The following is a 21127-nucleotide window of genomic DNA, read 5'->3' on the forward strand; positions in this document are numbered from 1 at the left end:
TATAAATTACAAATTGACAGTGTGGAGAGCAATTATATATTTCCTCCTAATATGTAGTATAGTGCCTCACCATACTAAGCATACAATTATCATTTATTGACTTGAATAAAGGAAAGAAAAAGAGACATTTGATTATTTTTTAAACTTTAAATTTTATTTAGATTCCAGTTAGTTAACATACAGTGTTAATATTAGTTTTAGGTGTAGAATTTATTGATTCAACACTTCTGTACAACACCTGGTGCTCATCACAAAAAGTGCCCTCCTTAATCCCCATCACCTATTTCACCCACACCCACCCACCTCCCCTCTGATAAACATCAGTTTGTTCTCTATAGTTAAGAGTCTGTTTCTTGGTTTTATTCTCTTTTGAAAAACAGACATTTTAACTCAGAAATACTCCTAGAAAAAAATTTCCTCTCTTTGCTTGGACATTTTGAAATGCTTCTGATTATTTTGACAGATCTATCAAATTGTGTGCAAAATAACAGGAAATTTCTTAAGTAGGAACATCCTCCTTTGGGATATGTCAATATTGGTCTTGAGATAGTCTTATTATTTTGGCTGTCAATTCAGAATATACAAAATTCCTTTTTTAAATGTCATATTAAAAAAAACACACACACAACTTAGATTTAATTTTCAGAAAAATTCTCTCTAGTCCAACCCTTCAACCACATGATTGTCAGAATTTTCTTTCCTTTTTTTTTTTTTTTAGATCTTATTTATTTATTTGACAGACAGACAGAGCAGGAACAGAAGCAGGGGGAGTGGGAGAGGGAGAAGCAGGCTTCCCGCTGAGCAGGGAGCCCGATGTGGGGCTCGATCCCAGGACTTTGGGATCGTGACCTGAGCCGAAGGCAGATGCTTAATGACTGAGCCACCCAGGCGCCCCCAGAATTTTCTTTCTAAAATGCACATTTCAGGGACCCCTGGATGGCTCAGTTGGTTAAGCATCCGACTCTTGGTTTCAGGGTTTCAGCTCAGGTTATAATTTCAGGGTGGTGACATCAAGTCCTGCATCAGGCTCTGTGCTTAGTATGGAGTCTGCTTGAGAGTCTCTCTCCCTGTGCCCCTCCCCCCCACTTGTGGGTACTTTCTCTTTCTCACTCTATAATAAATAAATCAATCTTCTAAAAAATAAAATGCACATTTCATTATTAAGTCTACAAATACTTCATCATTTTGTTCCAAGAAAATTGTTCCAGCCACATTTCCTCTCTATTTTCAGCCACGCTTGTATAATCCCGCACCCTATGCTTTTCTATCATACAACCTATTTTCCGACTATTAAAAATCAGTTTCCTCCCTGATGAAAATTATTTAATCATAACTTTGAAAATCCATTCTTCTTATCTAGAATTCCCCCTCATGTATCATGTTCCATCGCTGAACTCCTACTTATACTTCAAAATCTTGCTTTACTATAATTCTAAGAACATTTTTGCTTCAATATCACCTCCGTAACAATCACAGAGATGGACATATAATCTAGAACTTTCCAAGTCACAAATAACTTTCACATCCGTATCAGTGACAGCAAATGGCTCAGAGAACATTTTATGACCTAAACAAAACCAAAATATGTCCCTGAGACTCTATATAAAGACATTAAGAGTCCTTTCCTTTTTCTCTCTGGGATTGCTAAATTTGGATGCTATAAATGCAACTTAAATAGAATACAATACAGTCAACATACATTTTGAAACTCAGTTAATTCAATAATTATTTATATAGCACAGTATAAAGATTCTCAAGGGATGAAATTTTATATAGTATCATGTCATCTGCACATAAAGTTTTACTTCTTTGCCAATGTGGATGCCTTTTATTTCTTTTTGTTGTCTAATTGCTGTGGCTAGGACTTCCAGTACTATGTTGAATTAAAAGTGATAAGAGTGGACATTCTTGCTTGTTCCTGACCTTAGGGGAAAAGCTCTCAGTTCTTCTCCATTAAGGATGATGTTAGCTGTGGGTTTTTCATATGTGGCCTTTATTATGTGGAGGTATGTTCCTTCTAAACCTTTGTTGAGAGTTTTTATCATGAACGGATGTTAAGGGATGCAGCTGTAGGCAAGATGGTCAGAGAAGGTGTAATTGGGTTCTTGAAGTCTCCAGAGGCATTTCCTCTGGATGCCCCATTTTCTAAGCCTAGCTAATTTAAAGTTGGATTTCTTTATTTACAACAAAAAAATGCTTATTAATATATTTTGTGAACTACATGAGGGTAGAGACTACTTTGTATTCTATTTTATATGCTAGCAAAATTTCTTGCATATGATTGAAACTTAATAACTGCGTGAAAGTGTAGATAAAATTTTATAAAAATGTTCAGTATCTGCCATTTCTGTAAGAAGCACTACTTTATATTAGTCTTTGACAAAATACAGAAGATCCTAAGTAAGCAACAATCATTACTATGTCTTTTTATTTTGTTTACTATTTGTAGAAATGTACAAAGCTCTATTATCATGCTAGTAAGTTTCATCTTATTAATAACAAGATGAGATCCAATTTGGATCAAGCCAAATGAAGTATTTTTCTGCTTTCCTGCATATTGGGAAATCTTCTCCTCATTCAAATAATACCTTTTAAATTCATCTGTTCAATCTATTCAAATATATATAGAAACATTACAACTGAAATTGCTCAAAAGAATCATGATAGAAAAAAATGAAGTACCACATAAAATTATGAAAATACTATTGATATTAATTCACATAAAATCAATGTGAAATGTTTGGCTTACCAAAAGGGTATGATAAAAAGGTATTTTGTTATGCAAACAACAAATATTTAAATATTAAATTCTTTATACATCTTTTATACTATAGCATGTAAGAATACAAAGAATTAAATTACAAATAGAAAGGCTAATGTAACCTGAAGCACTTTCTTTCAACTACATTCACAATGTCCTCTCCCTGGTGTAGCAACTCCACTGAAACAAGTGTTAAAATAAATTAGGTAAAAATGATCATAAAAGTTAAGTGTTAATTTATCTTAAAAACAACATGTTTCCTTGTTAGAAATACCCTGGATAAAATTTTGTGAAAAGAAAACAGTGACATTTATTTTTGGATGTTTCTTGGTATCTCCTGGTTTGATGGATATTTTTCAATAGGAATTAGGTTTTTGTACTTTTTTATTTCAGTCACTTTTCAAAATAACTGCTTCCATAGAGTGTAGTTCGTAAATATTTATGAACAATTTCATCTATGGACTATAAATTCTCTCATAACTTGCAGCTTGGAATCCACAACAGTATGTGCTTATGAAATCTAAAATACATAGACATATGTCTACAACCTGACTACCATTTACCCACAAATTACTTGGAAGCTTAAATCTAACCTACTAAATAAAACATATTACAAGTAAAAACATAAAACCACATATATATAATAACTATATATGTGGTTCACTCATTTAGTGAGCAAACCTATGGCTAACATATTTATTCTATTTACTATTTAGACTCAAAATTACATGTAGGATCCCTACTTCCTCCCAAAATGGAGGAAACAAATTTATTCTCCTGCCAAAACAACTAGTAAAACAGATAAAATAAATGAAACACTTGTTTTCAGAAATTGGATATCAAGCAATGTAGGACAATGGTTCCTGAGTGGAGAAAAAAATGAGGTGAGCACTTAAATGTCAGAGATTACTGTGATTTTGAGGCTGTATCAAAAGGAGAGTGAACACATGTGTATCACAGAAATTTTCTGGAGTTGAGGAGATGAAACTGACATCTGTAGAGGCCAACGTGGCTAGAGTTTATAGGACAGTATACTGGAGAAGAGAGGACTTCCCAGATTGCTACATAGATTTGCTAAGGGTCCCTGTGAGTCTTCAGGTGAATACTACTTACTGGTAAAGAAACTATCCAAGGCGGAGGGAAAAGTCAATTGAAAGGAGCAGAGAAAAAAATTCTCAAAAGCCACACAGAGTTGGGAATATGTCATGGTCCCAAGAGTCAGAGTAGAAAACTTTATAATTCATGCATCATAGAGTACAGTACCCAGAACAATGCCTCAGCAATGAAAAGATTAGCCCCAGACTAAATGCTGCTTTGTTCCTGCCTAACAAAACACAAAAATAAGCCTTGAAAAGATCAATTTTTTTTCCAAGAAAAACTCCATCCCAGAATAAAGCTAAAACTTATTTATTAAAATTGATAAATACCTAGCACCCAAAAAGGTAAAATTCAGAATGTTTGCTATCTAATCAAAATATGACCCATAAGGAGCAGCAAAATAAAACAAGAAAAAAGAAATTCAGAAATGACACAAATGATCAAATTTGTAGACAATTTACAGAAGAGTTATAATAACTGTATTCCATATATTAAATAAGTCAGAAAAAAATGAGCATGTTAAGTAAAGACATGGAAGATATTTTCTAAAAAACCTTATCAAAATTCTAGAGATTAAAAAATATAATGTCTGCAATGAAATATACACCAGATGGGATTAATATCAAATTGGACACTATAGAAAAAAGATTAGTGAATTTAAAGATATAGGAAAAGAAAATATCCAAAATGAAACACAAAGAGAAAAAAAAAAAAAAGACTAAATAAAAAACAAAAAAACAGAGCATTGGTGAGCCAAGGAACAATTTCAGGCAGTCTGATATATGTACAATTGCAATTCCCAAAGTAGAAGAAAGGAGTGGGGAAAAAAATTGAGAAATATGTTTTCCAAATGTGTTGAAAACTATAATTTTATAAATCAGTAAAACCCATGCACAAGAAACAGGAAGAAAATCAAACCTACATAACCATAATCAAATTGGCCAAAACTAGTGAAAAAGTTAAAAATTTTAAATTGCAGAAAGAGGAAAAAGACCCATCACATACAAACCATAAGATTAAAAGCAGATTTCTCACTAGGAACACTGCAGACCAAAAGACAATGGAGAAACATCTTTAAACTAAAGAAAGAAAAAAAGCTACTATTTAGAATTCTTCAACCTCCTAAAAGTAAAATAAAAATGTTTTCAGAATACAGACTGATATACTTCATTCCCAGCAGATCTACTCTAGAGTGTTAAATGCCTAAGTCCCTTACACAGTCAGAAAATGATACTAGATAGAAATCTGGACCTAGAAAAAGAAAAAAGGAAAGATGAATACTGAAAAGAGTAAATACAAAGGTAAGATAGATTATTGCTTTTTAATATATTTAAATATGACTGACTATATCAAAAATAGTAACAGTATAGTGTGGATTTTCTAATATAAGAAGCAGTAAAACATATTCAGCAATGGCTTAATGCCCAGCAGGATGAAAATGAAAGTATATTGTTTTAGGGTTAAGATATAAAAAAATGTGTGATGCAATATTACCTGAAAGTAGACAATAAAGAGTTTAAGAGGAATATAATAAACTATAAAATAATGACTAAAATAACACAACAGGAATTGTAGCTAATAAGCCAACAGAGAAAATAAAATGAAATCATAAAAAATAATTTAAAAAAGACAGAAAAGGAAGAAATGAAAAAAGAGTAAACAAATAGTAAGATTTAAACCCAAAGAAATAAATATATGTGTATCACCTACACATGGTTTAAGATTGGATAAACTACATGCCGCCTAAAAGAAACCCACTTTAAATATAAAAGCGAAAATAGATTAAAGTAAGAGGATGAAAAATGATACAGCATTCTAGAGCTTTCTAGAGAGGGAGTCCTGATGGTGGAGTAGTAGGGGGACCCTATGCTTGCCTCATCCCTAGAACACAGCTAGATAAATATCAAGTAAGTCTAAACACCCAAGAAATTGATCTGAAGACTGAGAGAACACACTGCACAAGTAGAGTGAGAAAAGAGGCCACATCGTGGAAAGAAGGAAGTGCAGATACATGATTTGGGGGGAAAAGTATCAGGGTTGCTGTGGAGGGGAGGGAGCCTTGATCATGGACAGAGTAAAGAGAGGGAGAGAGAGAGAGCAACACACAGGGGATTGCACAGAAAAACATTTTCCCAAAACCATTGACTAGGAAAATGAAAGGGGCTGATTATCATGAGTTTCTACAACCAGATGTTATAGAAGCCCGTGCTGTAGGTGATGTTAAGCCCAGTGGGTGTAGTGCAGCCCCGGTGGAGAAAGAGGGTAAAGACATGGGAGCAGAAAGCATGGTCTGAGGATCACCTGGATCAGACTGGGAGAGACGGTTCCCCTTCTTGGAATGCATTTGGGAGAGGTGGCACTGCCTCTCAGGAGACAAAAGAGACAAGGAAGCATCATTACCCTGTCCCATTCACTAGCCTAGGGGTAGAGACACCTGCTGAGGGCAGCTAACCTGATTATGGCCTTTTGCTACTCTTTACTCTAAACTACTAGCTCCTATGCATTTGTCTGACTGCCCTTCTGAGACATATCAGCACCGGTCCCAGTTCAGTGAGACTCTCCCCAGAGGGAACAGGAAACAATATAGGCTTTCCTTACAACAAAAGACAGAAACCTAGACAAATGCCAAGATGGAGGAATTCATCCCAAAAGAAAGAACAAAAAAAGGTCACACAGATCTAATTGAAAGAGATGTAAGTAATATGCCTCATCCAGAATTTTAACAACAATCAGAAGGATCCTAGCTGCACTTGAGAAAAGCATGGAAGACACCAGGGAGTCTCTTACCACAGAGATAATAAAAGACCTAAAAACTAGTTCAGGCTTAAATAAAAAATGCTATAACAGACATGCAAAAATGACTGGATGTAATGACCACAAGGGTGGAAGAAGCAGAGGAACAAATAAGTGATAAAATAAGAAGATAAAAATGGAACATAATGAAGCTGAAAAAAAGAGGGAAAGAAAAATATTGGATCACAAAGGTAGACTTAGGGAACTGAGAGACTCCATAAAGTGTAATTACATTTGCATCATAGGAGTCCCAGAAGAAGAAGAAAGGGAAAAGAGGGCAGAAGGTTTATTTGAGCAAATTATAGCTGAAAATATCCCTAATCTGGGGGAAAAAACAGACATCTAAATCCAGGAGGCACAGACAATGCCCATCAAACTCAAAAAAAGCAGGCCAACATCAAGACACATCATAGTAAAATTTGCAAAATAGAGATAAGGAAAAAAATTCCAAAAGCAGCAAGGGAAAAGAAATCCCTCACTTTGGGGCACCTGGGTGGCTCAGTCGTTAAGTGTCTGCCTTGGGCTCAGATCATGATCCCAGGGTGCTGGGATCGAGCCCCGCATCAGGCTCCCTGCTCGGTGGGAGGCCTGATTCTCCCTCTCCCACTCCCCTGCTTGTGTTCCCTCTCTCGCTGTGTCTCTCTCTGTCAAATAAATAAATAAAATCTTAAAAAAAAAAAAAGAAAAGAAAAGAAATCCCTCACTTAACAAGGGAAGACAAAGCAAGTTAGCAACAGATCTCTCCACAGAAACTTGGCAGGCCAGAAGAGAATGGCATCATATATGCAATGTGCTGAATGGGAAAAATATGCAAGCAAGGATACTTTATCCAGCAAAGCTGTCATTCAGAGTAGAAGAAAAGACAAAGAATTTCCCAGACAAATAAAAACTAACAGAGTTCATGACCACTAAACTAGCCCTGAAAGAAATATTAAAGGGGACTCTTTGAGTGGGAAAGAAAGGCCAAAATCAACAAAGACTAAAAAGGAACAGAGAAAATCTCCAGAAGCAACAACTTAACAGGTAATACAAGGGCACTAAATTTGTATCTATCAATAATTACTCTGAATGTAAATGGACTAAATGCTCCAATCAAAAGACATAGGGTATCAGAATGGAAAAAACAAGACCCATCTATATGCTGCCTACAGGAGACTCATTTTAAACCTAAAGACACCTGCAGATTGAAAGAGAGAGGATGGAGAACAATTTATCATGCTAATGGACATTAAAAAAAGCCAGAGTAGTCATACTTATATCAGACAACTAGATTTTAAAACAAAGATCGTAACAAGAGATGAAGAAGAGCAATATATCATAATAAAGGAATCTATCCAACAAGAAGCTCTAACAATTGTAAATATTTATGTACCCACTTGGGAGCATCCAAATATATAAATCAATTAATAACAAACACAAAAAAACTCATTTATCATAATACAATAATAGTAGGGGACTTTAACACTACACTTACAGCAATGAACAGATCATTTAAGCAGAAAATCAACAAGGAAACAAGGGCTTGGAATGACACACTGTACCAGATGGTCTTAACAGAAATATTCAGAACATTTCATCCTAAAACAGCAGAATACCCATTCTTTTTGAGTACACATGGACATTCTCCAGAATACATCACATACTGGGTCACAAATTAGGCCTTAACAAATACAAAAAGATTGAGATCATACCATGCACATTTTCTGACCACAATGCTTTGAAACTTGGAAGTCAAACACAAGAAAAAATTTGAAAAGACCACAAATACATGGAGGTTAAAGAACATCCTACTAAACAATGAATGGGTTAACCAGGAAATTAAAGAATAAATTAAAAAAAATACATGGAAACAAATGAAAATAAAAATATGATGGACCAAAACCTCTGGGATGCAGCAAAAGCAGTCCTAAGAGGGAAGAATATAGCAATACAGGCCTACCTCAAGAAACAAGAAAAATCTCAAATATATAACCTAATCTTACACCTAAAGAAGCTAAAAAAGGAACAGCAAATAAAGCTTAAATGCAGCAAAAGAAGGGAAATAATAAAGATCAGAGCAGAAATAAACAAAATGGAAACAATAAAAAACAGTAGAACAGATAAGTGAAACTAAAAGCTCATTCTTTGAATGAATTACTAAAATTGATAAAACCCTAGCCAGACTTTCAAAAAGAGACAGAAAGGGCCCATATAAATAAAATCATGAATGAGAGAGGAGAGATCACAACCAACACCACAGAAATACAAACAACTGTAAGAGAATATTATGAAAAATTATATGCCAGCAAATTGGACAATCTGGAAGAAATGCATAAATTCCTAGAGAGATATAAACTACCAAAACTGAAACAGGAAGAATAGAAAATTTGAACAGATAACCAGCAACAAAATTGAATCAATTAAAAAAAAAAAAAACTCCCAACAAACAAAAGTCCAGGGCCAGATGGCTTCCCAAAGGAATTCTACCAAATATTTAAATAAGAGTTAATACCTACTCTTCTCAAACTGCTCCAAAAAATAGAAATGGAAGGAAAGCTTCAAACTCATTCTATGAGGCCATCATTACCTGGATTCCAAAACCAAAGACCCTACTTAAAAAGGAGAATTACAGGCCAATATCCCTGATGAACATGGATGCAGAAATTCTCAACAAAATACTAGCAAAACAAATCCAACAGTACATTAAAAGAATCATACAACACAATCAAGTAGGATTTATTCCAGGGCTGCAAGTGTGGTTCAATGTCTGTAAATCAATCAGTGTGATACACATTAATAAAAGAAAGGATAAAAACCATATGATCTTCTCATAGATGCAGAGAAAGTATTTAAAAAAGTACATCAATTCTTGATAAAAACTGTCAACAAAGTAGGGATAAAAGGAACATATCTCAACATCATTGGGGCTATATACAACAGACCTACAGCTAATATCCTCAATAGGGAATAATTGAGAGCTTTTCCTCTACAGTCAGGAACAAGACAGGTTTATTGTGCAGTCTCACCATTGTTATTTTTTTAATTTAAATTCAATTAATTAACATATAATGTATTATTTGTTTCCAGGGTACAGGTCTGTGATTCATCAGTCTTATATAACTCATCTTTGTTATTTAACATAGTACTGTAAGTCTTAGCCTCAGCAATCAGACAACAAAAAGAAATGAGGCATCCAAATAAGCAAGGAAGAAGTCAAACTTTCACTATTCACAGACGACACGATACTCTGTGTAGAAAATCCAGAAGACTCCACCAAAAAATTGCTAAAACTGATACAAGAATTCAGTAAACTCTCAGGATACAAAATGAACATACAGAAATCTGTTGTATTTCTATACACCAACAATGAAGAGCAGAAAGAGAAATCAAGGAATTGATCCCATTGACTATTGCACCACAAAAACCATAAGATACCTAGGAATAAACCTGACCAAAGAAGTAAAAGATCTGTACTCTGAAAACTAGAGAACACTTATGAAAGAAATTAAAGAAGACACAAAGAAATGGAAAAACATTCGATGCTCATGGACTAGAAGAACAAATATTGTTAAAATGTCTATACTACCCAAAGCAATCTACACATTTAATGCAATCCCTATCAAAATACAAACAGCATGGGTGCCTGGGTGGCTGGGTGGCTCAGTCAGTTAAGCATCTGCCTTCAGCTCAGGTCAGAATCCCAGGGTCCTGGGATTGAGCCCTGCATCAGGCTCCTGCTTCTCCCTATCCCTCTGCCTGTCACTCCCTCTGCTTGTTTTCTCTCTCTCTGTCTCAAATAAATAAATAATCTTAAAAACAAAAAAAACAAAATATGAACATCCTTTTTCACAGAGCTACAACAAACAATCCTAAAATTTGTACAGAACCACAAAAGACCCCAAATAAACAAAGTAATCTTAAAAAAAAAAAAGCAAAGCTGGAGGCATCACAATTACAGACTTCAAGCTGTACTACAAAGCTCTAATGATCAAGACAGTATGGTACAGGCACAAAAACAGATCCTTAGATCAATGGAACAGAAGAGAAAACCCAGAAATGAACCCATACCTATATGGTCAACTAATCTTCAAAAGCAGGAAAGAATATCCGATGGAAAAAAGACAGTCTTCAACAAATGATGTTGGGGAAACTGGATAGCAACATGCAGAAGAATGCAACTGGACCATTTTGTCACACCACACACAAAAATAAATTCAAAATGGATGGAAGACCTAAGTGTGAGACAGAAATCTGTCAAAATCCTAGAGAAGAACACAAGCAGTAACCTCTCTGACATCAGCCATAGCAACTTCTTACTAGATATGTCTCTGGAGGCAAGGGAAACAAAAGCAAAAATAAACTATCAGGACTTTATCAAGATAAAAACTTCTGCACAGCAAAGGAAACAATCAACAAAACTAAAAGGCAACCTACTGCATGGGAGAAGATATTTGCAAATGACATCTCTGATAAAGGGTTAGTATCCAAAATCCATAAAGAACTTATCTAACTCAACACCCAAAAAACAAATAATCCAGTTAAGAATTGAGCAGAAGACATGAATAGATATTTTTCAAAAAAAGACATACAGATGGCTAACAGACACATGAAAATATGCTCAGTATCACTCATCATCAGTGAAATACAAGTCAAAACTATGAGATACCACCTCACACCTGTCAGAACAGCTAAAATTAGCAATACAGGAAACAACAGATTTTGGCAAGGATGAAGAGAATGGGGAACCCTCTTACGCTATTGGTGGGAATGCAAACTGGTCCAACCACTCTGAAAAATAGTATGGATGCTTCTCAGAAAGTTAAAAATAGAGCAGCCCTATGACTCAGTAATTGCACTACCAGGTATTTACTCAAAGGATACAAAAATACTGATTCGAAGGGGCACATGCATCCAGACATTTATAGCAGCATTATCAACAACAGCCAAAGAATGGAAAGAGCCCAAATGTCCATCAACTGATGAATGGATAAAGAAGATGTGGTGTATATATATGCAATGGAATATCACTCAGCCTTAAAAAAGAATGAAATCTTACCATTTGCAATGATGTGGATGGAGCTAGAGTGGATTAGGCTAAGCGAAGTAAGTCAATCAGAGAAAGACAAACACCATATGATATTACTCATATGTGGGATTTAAGAAACAAAACAGATTATCATATGGGAAAGGAAAAAAAAGAGAGGGAGGCAAACCATAAAGACTCTATAGAGAACAGAGTCGATGGAGGGAAGGTGGCTAGGGAGATGGTCTAAATAAATGGGTGATGGGTATTAAGGAGGGCACTTGTTGTGATGAGCACTGTGTGTTATATGTAAGTGATGAATCATTAAATTCTACTCCTGAAACCAATATTACACTATTACTAACTAGAATTTAAATAAAAACTTGAAACATAAAAAAATTATATAGTGTTCTAGCTATAATAAACAGTAAGCTGGAGAGGCTATAATAATATCTGGAAAAGTAAGAGCAAAGAATATTACCAGGAATACAGAAAGTGATTTCCTAATGATAAAGTCAAGTCATCAATTCATCAAGAAGACATAAAAACCCTAAACATTTATGTATTTAATTAAAAGAGTTACAAAATACATGAAGTAAAAATTGAAAGAACTACAAGAACAAATAAACTAATTCACAATTACAGTTATAGATTTCAACACTCATTTCTCAAATTGAAAGAATATCAATGAGAACATTAGAAGACGTAAAAAACCATCAACCAACTTGACCTAATTCACATTTGTAGAACACTCCACCCAATGACAGCAAAATGTACGTTTTTTTGCAAGTGTCCAAGGAACATTTACCAAAATAGATCATATACTGGGTGCTATGGTCTGAATGTTTATGCCCCTGCCCCCAAATTCATATGCTGAAATGCTAACTCCTAAAGGCAACGGTATTAATAGGCAAAATCCTTGGGAGGTGAATAGGTCACAAGGGTGGATCCCTCATGAAAGGGATTAGTGCTACTACAAAAAAGGTCCCACAGAGTTCCCTATCCTCTTCCACCATGTGAGGATACAGTGAGAAGGTGCTACTTTATGAATGAGAAAGAGGATACCTGACTATGCTGGTGCCTTGATAGTGATTTTCCAGCCTCTACAATGGTGAGCAAAAAGTTCTATTGTTTATAAGCTACCCAGTCAGTGTTATTTTGTTATGATAGCCCAATGTACTAAAACACCAGATTTATTCATTTTCTATTGCTGTGGCAACCAACTACTATGACCTTAGTGGCTTAAATAACAATACAAATTTACTATCACAGTTCTGTATGTTAGAAATCTGACATATTTACTCCTACAATTCTGTTGTGAGCAGTCTGATAGAGGTTTCAATGGACTAAAATCAAGGTATTGGCAGGGCTGTGTTTTTTTTGTTTTTTTTTTAGAGGCTCTAAAGAAGAATCTGTTTCCTCCACTTTTCCAGCTTCTAGATGCCCCTTTCTCCCATATTCAAAGCTAGCAATTTGCTTCTCTCTAACTCTTCTTCTGTATGCACATCTCTCTCTAACCCTGACTTCAGGCAGCAAACGCTACTTTAAGACCCAGCTAATTAGGTTGAGTCTACTTAGCAATCCTGGATAAGCATCTTAACGCCCTAAACTTAATCACATGTTCACACTCCCCTTTTTCATGTAAGATAATATATTCACGGGCACCAGGGATTAGGATGTGGTTACTTCTGTGGAGTCATTATTCTGCAAAACACACTGGGTCATAAAATAAGTCTCACTAAATTTAAGGAATTTAAATCATTCAAAATATTTTTTGTGACAATAAAGTTAAATTAGAAATACATTACAGAAACATTTTTAGACATTTTCCAAAGTGCTGTAAATAAAATATGCCACTTCTAAATACTCAACTGACAATGGAGGAAATCAAAAAGGAAATTGGAAAGTATTCACCTTAAGAAACCAGAAAAAGAAGAGCAAATTAATGTCGAAGTAAGCAAAAGAAAGGGAATAAAGAGAAGAAATTAATGAAATGGAAAAAATAGAGAAAATAAATGAACCATTTGTTTCTCAAAGAAAAATTAATGAAACTGATAACTCTCCAGCTGATCAAGGAAAAAAAGAGAGAGAAAGAAAGGAGAAATAAATTATGAATATCAGAAATAAGAGTGATGATATCCACTGGATAACATGTAAATATTATTAATAATCTTTTGCCAATAAATTCTACAAGTTAAATCAAATGGAAGAAATATAACTGCGAAACACAAACTGATAGAACTCATTCAAGAAGAAATAGAAAACACAAACCTCTAAATCTTATTAAAGACATTGAAATTTTAGTTGAAACCTTCCCACAAAGAAACCTGGAAGTCCAAATACATTCAATGTTGAATTCTACCACAAATTTAAGAAAAAAAAATATCAATTCCACACAAATCTTTCAGAAAATTAAAAGGAAATGTTTTCCAATTCATTTTATAAGGCCAGCAGTACCATGATACAAAGTCAAACAAGATTACAACAAATAGAAGACTATAGACTAATACCTCTCATAAGCATAGGTATAGAAATTCTTAACAAAATTTTAACAAATCAAATCCAACAATACATAAAAAACTAATACAAATGACCAACTGGAGCTTACCCCTGTATAACAAGGTTGATTAAGCATTCAAAAGCATTAAAAAATCAGGGTATTTCAATTCTATTAGCAAATAAATCTAAAATAGTAAAGTTATTTTACAATCCTATAAACAAACACACATACTCATGTGCTTTAATATAACATATTTCTCAGAACCAATATAATTATTTTAATCAAAAAGTAAGAATTAGGCTCTACCTATCTTAACCATCAGTTACTTTCTAAATTTTATTATTTGGGGAGAGTAGAATATTTCAACTTTATTACACAAATTCTGGTGTGGCTTCTAGAACATATTGCTAGTATGTTCTCAAAAGAAAATTCAATTTAAAATTTAATTTTTAACCATTAAATATTCATTAACATTCTATAGTAATGATGTAATTTGCTTAAAAATAAATAATTAGATAACCACACATGAAGGACATGAAAAAACTTAAAATGTAACAATTATATCAATTTTAATCACTACTTAATATGATCAATAGATGAACCCTTTTGTTGCCTTTAATCATAATTTGAATATACCAAGTGAAATCTGATTCATATTTCTGTATAAATCCTAGAAAATAAAATGATGCATCCAACATCCTCAAGGTCAAAATATTTCCAGCATTTTCTGACCATAATAGCATCTAAATTAATCACTATACAATGAAGAAATAAAAATATCAAAATAATTCTCATTACTGAGTAGTGATTATATTTCTTAGTTAATTAACTTCCTTAATTTAGATGCTGAATTAGCCTTACAAATAAAAATAATTTTCCCATAAATATATGATTTTTAAAAATCACTATCTTCCCACAAATCACATAGAAATTAAATAATTTCTAGTCATAGATCATAAGCTGTCATTAATATGAAAGGGGAAAGAATAATCTGTACATTTTTTAAAGTTTTTTTTTAAAGATTTTATTTATTTATTTGAGAGCAGGAGAGAGAGAGAGAGAGAATGAGATGGAGGGAGAGGGAGAAGACTCCCCACTGAGAAGGAAGCCTGACACGGGGCTCGATCCCAGGACCCAGAAATCATGACCCAAGCTGAAGGCAGACACTTAACTGACAGCCACCCAGGCACCCCTTAAAGATTTTAAAACATAATGACCTAGCACAGGGCTTGGTACATAGGAGATTTCCATAAACTAATTTGAATTCAATCTAATCAAATAATCAGTCATAAAAGAATGAATATATGAACAAATGCCAACATTACAACATATAGGCTTTTCTTTCATAAAAGCATAAATTAAGAACACAAACCCTGACTAATTCAAGATAGAAAGAACATCCTAAATGTTTCCTAGCAGTAAATCTAAAGCCTTTAGCAGCCTATCACTAAACACAATAAAAAATGAAATATACTTTAATAAAAAAAGGAAAGAAATATACAACATCTATATGTAGCATAAAGAAATCAACAGTGAGAGGTAGTGGGTCTTAAAGAACTGTTAAGTACTGCTTACCCTAAATTTTTAATGAAGTTTAAATTATGTTCAGTATATAATAAAGGAAAAATGAGATTCTAAACAAAGCAAATAATTTCAAGTAAAGCTGTAAGAACAGAGTATCTAACCCTCAGATGAAGTATACAGTTGATCAGAAAACCCAAACAATTTGGTTATCTGAAGTTTTGATGCATTTCTTAGAATATAATTTCATTAAAAAATTACATTTTTTGATTGATTCAATATCATTAGTATGAACATTTTTAATAAAGACATTCATTATCGTTGCTGCTCGTGATCAGGGGACCACACTTCGAGGACCACTAAACTAGAAATACAAGTCAATCGAGTTTCACAACCTGAATGTAGGACAGATAATCTGTTGGCTGTGTGACTGACAGTTTTCACTGTTGGGCCATAGGGAAATGAAGTGTTAAAGCAGCAAGTGTGTCCCCCTCCACTAGATTTTGCCGGAAAAAAGGAAAATTAAAGGAGAAAGGGAGAGACATGCTGCCTGGATCAGGGGGCAGCTGTGATATTTTAAACCTGGAATCTGGTTGTGTCATCCTTTGGAGTCCCTGGGGAATACTCAAGCACATTTTTCCATGGCTCTCATAACTATGAGAGGAGTCAAAACCTGGGCATAGAGACTGAGAAGATCTGCTGTCCAGTGCAAAGCCCAGTCCCAAGAAATAGCCAGTTTTCACCCCTTTCCTGGATACCAGGCCTCAAACTTACCACCTGTACTTTAATCAGGCTAAAGCCCTCCCTTTGAGCTAATATCACAAAGGAGAAAGCCATCTACTTTTGACCTATCTTCTATCTATGCTGGATCTTAAACTTCAAGACCACATAGATAAACCTTCTGAACTTGGATTCTGTTCTCCTAGTCTTCTCAGTCAGAGTATAAACTAGGCGAAATAATATTGCCCCTCTGGCACTCCATTCTTACCCAAAAAGAAAACTGTAATTAACATTAAACCAATAGATTTTGAACAGTCAAAAAATAAACAACACATTCATCATTAGACATTCAATGTACCCTTTTTATCAAGGATCAATACATGTTTCATGTTGTTCAAAACATAGAAATCTTATCCATATCATTACTTCGAACAAAAACAGCATTGTTTTTGTAAAGAAAATACTCAATGGTCATTATGTTAAACACTATTAACACTTACCTGTATTTTAATAGGCCAGGAAAAGTTGCTGACGTACACATAGAATGTGATGTTAGGATTGCTTCTAAAGTTAAATTTTTCATAGGAAAAACTATCTCTGTATTCCTTTATATTAGTTTTGGAAACTATAGGAGTCTCCTCCCCGGATATTGTTCCAGCTAAAATGTAAATAATAATAACAAATTTTTAAAACTCCTATTAGGAAAAAAGGATCTTTTTGAACTTAAAAATATATATTATATTTACTTAATTTTTAGAACTGTACATATAAAAACATAATTATCAAAATAAACTTGTTCACTATTTAGAGTAACAAAGGAGAAATAAAATTCATCATAAAATTAATGGAAATAGTATAAAAATTATTTTTTTAAATGATACCACTGATTAAGTGCTATGTACTAGTCACTGGTGTAGAGATTTTATATTCTTTTCTAGTAACAGTTTTATCCCAGAGGTATTCCATCTCTATTTTTCAAATTGAAACCTGACCCTCAGAAAGATTAAAACACTTGCCTTAAGTTTATAGCTACTGAATAGTAAATTCCGCTTTGGAACTCAGGTATATATTAGCTCCAAACACTGAGTTCCTTCTATTTACTACTCCACAGAGCCTCTCAAAACAAATCAGGACATATTTCACATGTCTCAATCCAATTAAAAAATGGAAAAGGAATCAATTTATTTGTCTTAACCACAAATTGAACCATCACTACTTTAAATAAATTGAAAGGAGGCTACAATTTAAAACATGAGCTAAATGTTTAATTAGTTAAACACATATTGCATACTCAATAAATATTTACTGAAATTGACCAACTGGAACAAAACATTTCCAACAATCTTACTAAGCCTTCCACCTTAAAAAAACAGTAAAAATATTTAGAATTAGTACACTGAGCAACTGAATTAATTTCTAACTCATCACCTATTCCAAAATTACATGGGATGCTGTTTTAAAAGGCAGACTTCCTGACCCCATCTCCGAACCTGATAAATCAAAATTTCTGAGATTTAGGGTTATGGGAATCTAAAAGTTACAAGCAATTTCTTCCATTAAAAAAAAATCACCATTCTAAACTAATTACAAAGGTTTTATTTATTTTTGTTAACAAATTTTAAAAATCTTCTAGAGTCAATTTATTGTGCCAAAGTAAAATTCAAATTAATAGTACAAGTTTTCATGAATTCCTTTCTTTAAAATGATTTTATTTTTAAGTAATCTCTACACCCAACATGGGAATCAAACTTACAACCCTAAGATCAAGAAATAAATATTCTACCAACTGAGCCAGCCCAGTGTTCCATCATGAATTCTTAATTAATGAAGCTCAAAATGCCAAGATTTTACTATATGTTTGGCACCATAGTAACAAAATATCTATATAGTTGCCCAAACTTCTCATTTTTTAACACATGGAATATAGGTTCTAGAACTGCAAAGACCTCATCATTCTTGAATTCTACATGTCCCCGATTCTACATATTAAAATGGCATAATGACTTGAATTTCAGAAATCAAATATGGATGTCTAAGAATCCACATATTTTCTTTAAAGAAGATTCCAACACTTTTACACAAGAGTATATCTTTGATATAGAAAATAAAAACCAACAGAATTTCCTAAGATATAAATACAAAAATGTGAGCACACTTTTTCATAATCCAACATAGTTTGCTTTAATCTTGGTTACATTTTTTAAAAGTCAAAAACTTTAACTTAAAAACCTTATTATGGAAGACATATTAAGTATAGGGGTTTTTTCCAACCTTCTCTCAGCACTGAAGCTGACAAAGGGAATAGTATATTTCTAAGCTTGAAAGTAATAGAAAACATGTTAATTTATCAGCATGCACAAAATTTCATTGTTTTCTATCAATATTAAGGTTAATAATTAAATTTATAGCTTCAATAGTGAATCAAATAACTGAAATCTCAGTCCCTAGTCATTAAAGAAGTAATATCTTAATTAAAATCATAGCAATTCATAACACTACCATTTTAAAAAATTATGTGGTGTACAGTATTTGTTACGCATCTAATTTTAATTGAATAAGGGACAAAGTTGACAAAGGAATGAAACTTTATTAACAATGCTACTTATTACTTTTACCTGAATCAGCACAATGACATTTTTTTAAAATTTCAATATTTGAATTAACAATAAAAGGCCATGTGAGAACACATTCCATAAACAAACATGTGAAAGACACGCAACAACAAAATCCTCTTACCTGTTGAACCAACTGACCATGTAATGTTGAGATTAAAGTTGTTTGATGCATTAATCGAAATATCCAAATTTTTGTTTGACTACCAAGAAAGAAAATATTAGGGTTAAAAAATCAAATTACACTAAATAATGTTTTGTGTTTTAATTATGCCCATGCTATATTTCACAGACTCTATACATTTTGTCAATATTCAACTAGGTATAGATGTCAGTTACACTTTTTTAATGAAAACATATAGGTGATAAATTCAAAGGTAGTTTAAAGTTCCCATTTATCCTCCCTACTATAATCCAGCCTTCTGTATGTAAACCAGAGGCTGCTGTAATTCATTATTTGTATTTTGATTCTCTTTGCTTACCTGTAGTTAATAGTTAAATGATACAGGTTTAGGTTAGTCCAAAGTAATTTTATAGCAATGTGAGATTATTGTTTTGTTGAAAGATTTCTTCTTAGGTGCATATAGTATTATTATACAAACATATCTGTATTGAAAAAATATATATATATGATACATAAACTAGAACTCTAAGGTAAAAATGGGTTAGAATTAAATCTACTGTCAAAATGTAGGAAATGTATAAATAATTAAGGTACCTATTTATTATTTTTTTTATGTAGGATAAGTAGGAAGCCCTGATCACTAATCTATATTAATTTCAGTAACTGTTCCAAGTTGAATTTATTTTAGTTATAAATTATATTTATATAACTAGATATAATGTTGTTACAAGCATTCTTAGTGGCACCTCTCATGATAGTTTAGCATCCTACACTTTCAAAGAAAATGTGTGTGTGGGGGGGGGTGGAAGATGGCAGAGGATTACCGACCCTATTCGAAATGGTCCCCAGAATGGAGCTGGATATCTACCAAACCACTCTGAACACCCAAAAATCAGCCTGAGATGTAAGAACATAGATCTGGATGTCTACAAACAGAAAATTGCAGGTGGTTGGTTTTGAGGTATGAAGCGGGGAGCCGTGATTCCATGGGCAGATATGGGAGGATAAATGGCAGCGAGAGGGAGCCTGGCTATGGGGATCCTACACCACCTGCAAGTGACAGTTGGTAGATATCCAGCCTCCTGTGCTGGGGACTTGGCACAGACTCGCAGACCAGTAGCGGTGGGGAAGGGACTTTAGGGCAGCCCCCTGGAGGGAAACCCAGAGTGGCAGGGCCACACGTGCAAACTGGGGGCAGCTGGCGGTTTTAGAAGCATAAAGGGCAGAGACATGCCCCCACCTGGAGGTGAGGACTGGGAGCACTGCTGAGGGGCGCACAACCCAGGACCCTACAGTTTATAGCACCACAGACAGAAACGGAGATAGTGTGTCCTGGAGAGCTCACTGAAGAACAGACTGCAATCTCTCTGCTCTGAGGCAGAGGGTTGGAAACGGTCTCTTCTGCTCTGACTCTGGGAAGAGACATGGCTCTGACAGGGAGAGCCGCCAGAGAACAAAAGCCCCAAAAAAACAATTTCCACTGAGCCCATCCTCCGCCACAGGGGGCAGGACAACTCTGCCCAAACAGGGTTGCCTGAGTAACAGCGCTGCAGGCCCCTCCCCCAGAAGACAGGATGGGAAAACAAGAGGCCAGCAATCCTAAGGTCCCTAGAAAACAGGTGCATCTTGCTTGGTTTGTGGTCAATAATTTGGACTCTATACATTCCCTCAAACACCCCTCAACAGAATGACTAGGAGGAAGAACCCCCAAAATAGGAAAGACTCAGAGACTATGACTTATGCCACAGATTTACAAATGGATTCAGATACAACCAAGATATCAGAGATGGAATTCAGGCTAGCAATTATGAAGACAATAGCTAGAATGGAGAAATCAATTAATGGCAACATAGAGTCTCTAAGGGCAGAAATGAAAGCTGAATTGGCAGAATTTAAAAATGCTATCAATGAGATCCAATCTAATCTAGATAATCTAACAGCTAGGGTAAGCGAGGCAGAAGAATGAATTAGTAACCTCGAAAACCAATTAATAGGC

General features: G+C 34.2%; 1 long non-coding RNA gene across 2 annotated transcripts in view; it reads right to left on the bottom strand.

Annotated features, from left to right (window-relative positions):
- The window catches only part of LOC145722134 (uncharacterized), a 64503-nt gene extending 44765 nt beyond the window's left edge, over positions 1-19738 (bottom strand). The window contains exons 1-2 of one of the 2 annotated variants that reach the window (XR_014146183.1): positions 19132-19738; positions 16896-17053 (exon numbers count right to left, since the gene is read on the bottom strand). This is a non-coding gene — a long non-coding RNA (uncharacterized LOC145722134). The remainder of the gene's footprint in view (positions 1-16895; positions 17054-19131) is intronic. The other variant, XR_014146182.1, reaches the window with a different exon arrangement.
- Positions 19739-21127: the final 1389 nt, after the last annotated feature.

The sequence above is a fragment of the Leptonychotes weddellii genome, chromosome 6 (assembly GCF_054177405.1).
Source record: "Leptonychotes weddellii isolate Sample4059 chromosome 6, ASM5417740v2, whole genome shotgun sequence".
Lineage (NCBI taxonomy): Eukaryota > Metazoa > Chordata > Mammalia > Carnivora > Phocidae > Leptonychotes > Leptonychotes weddellii.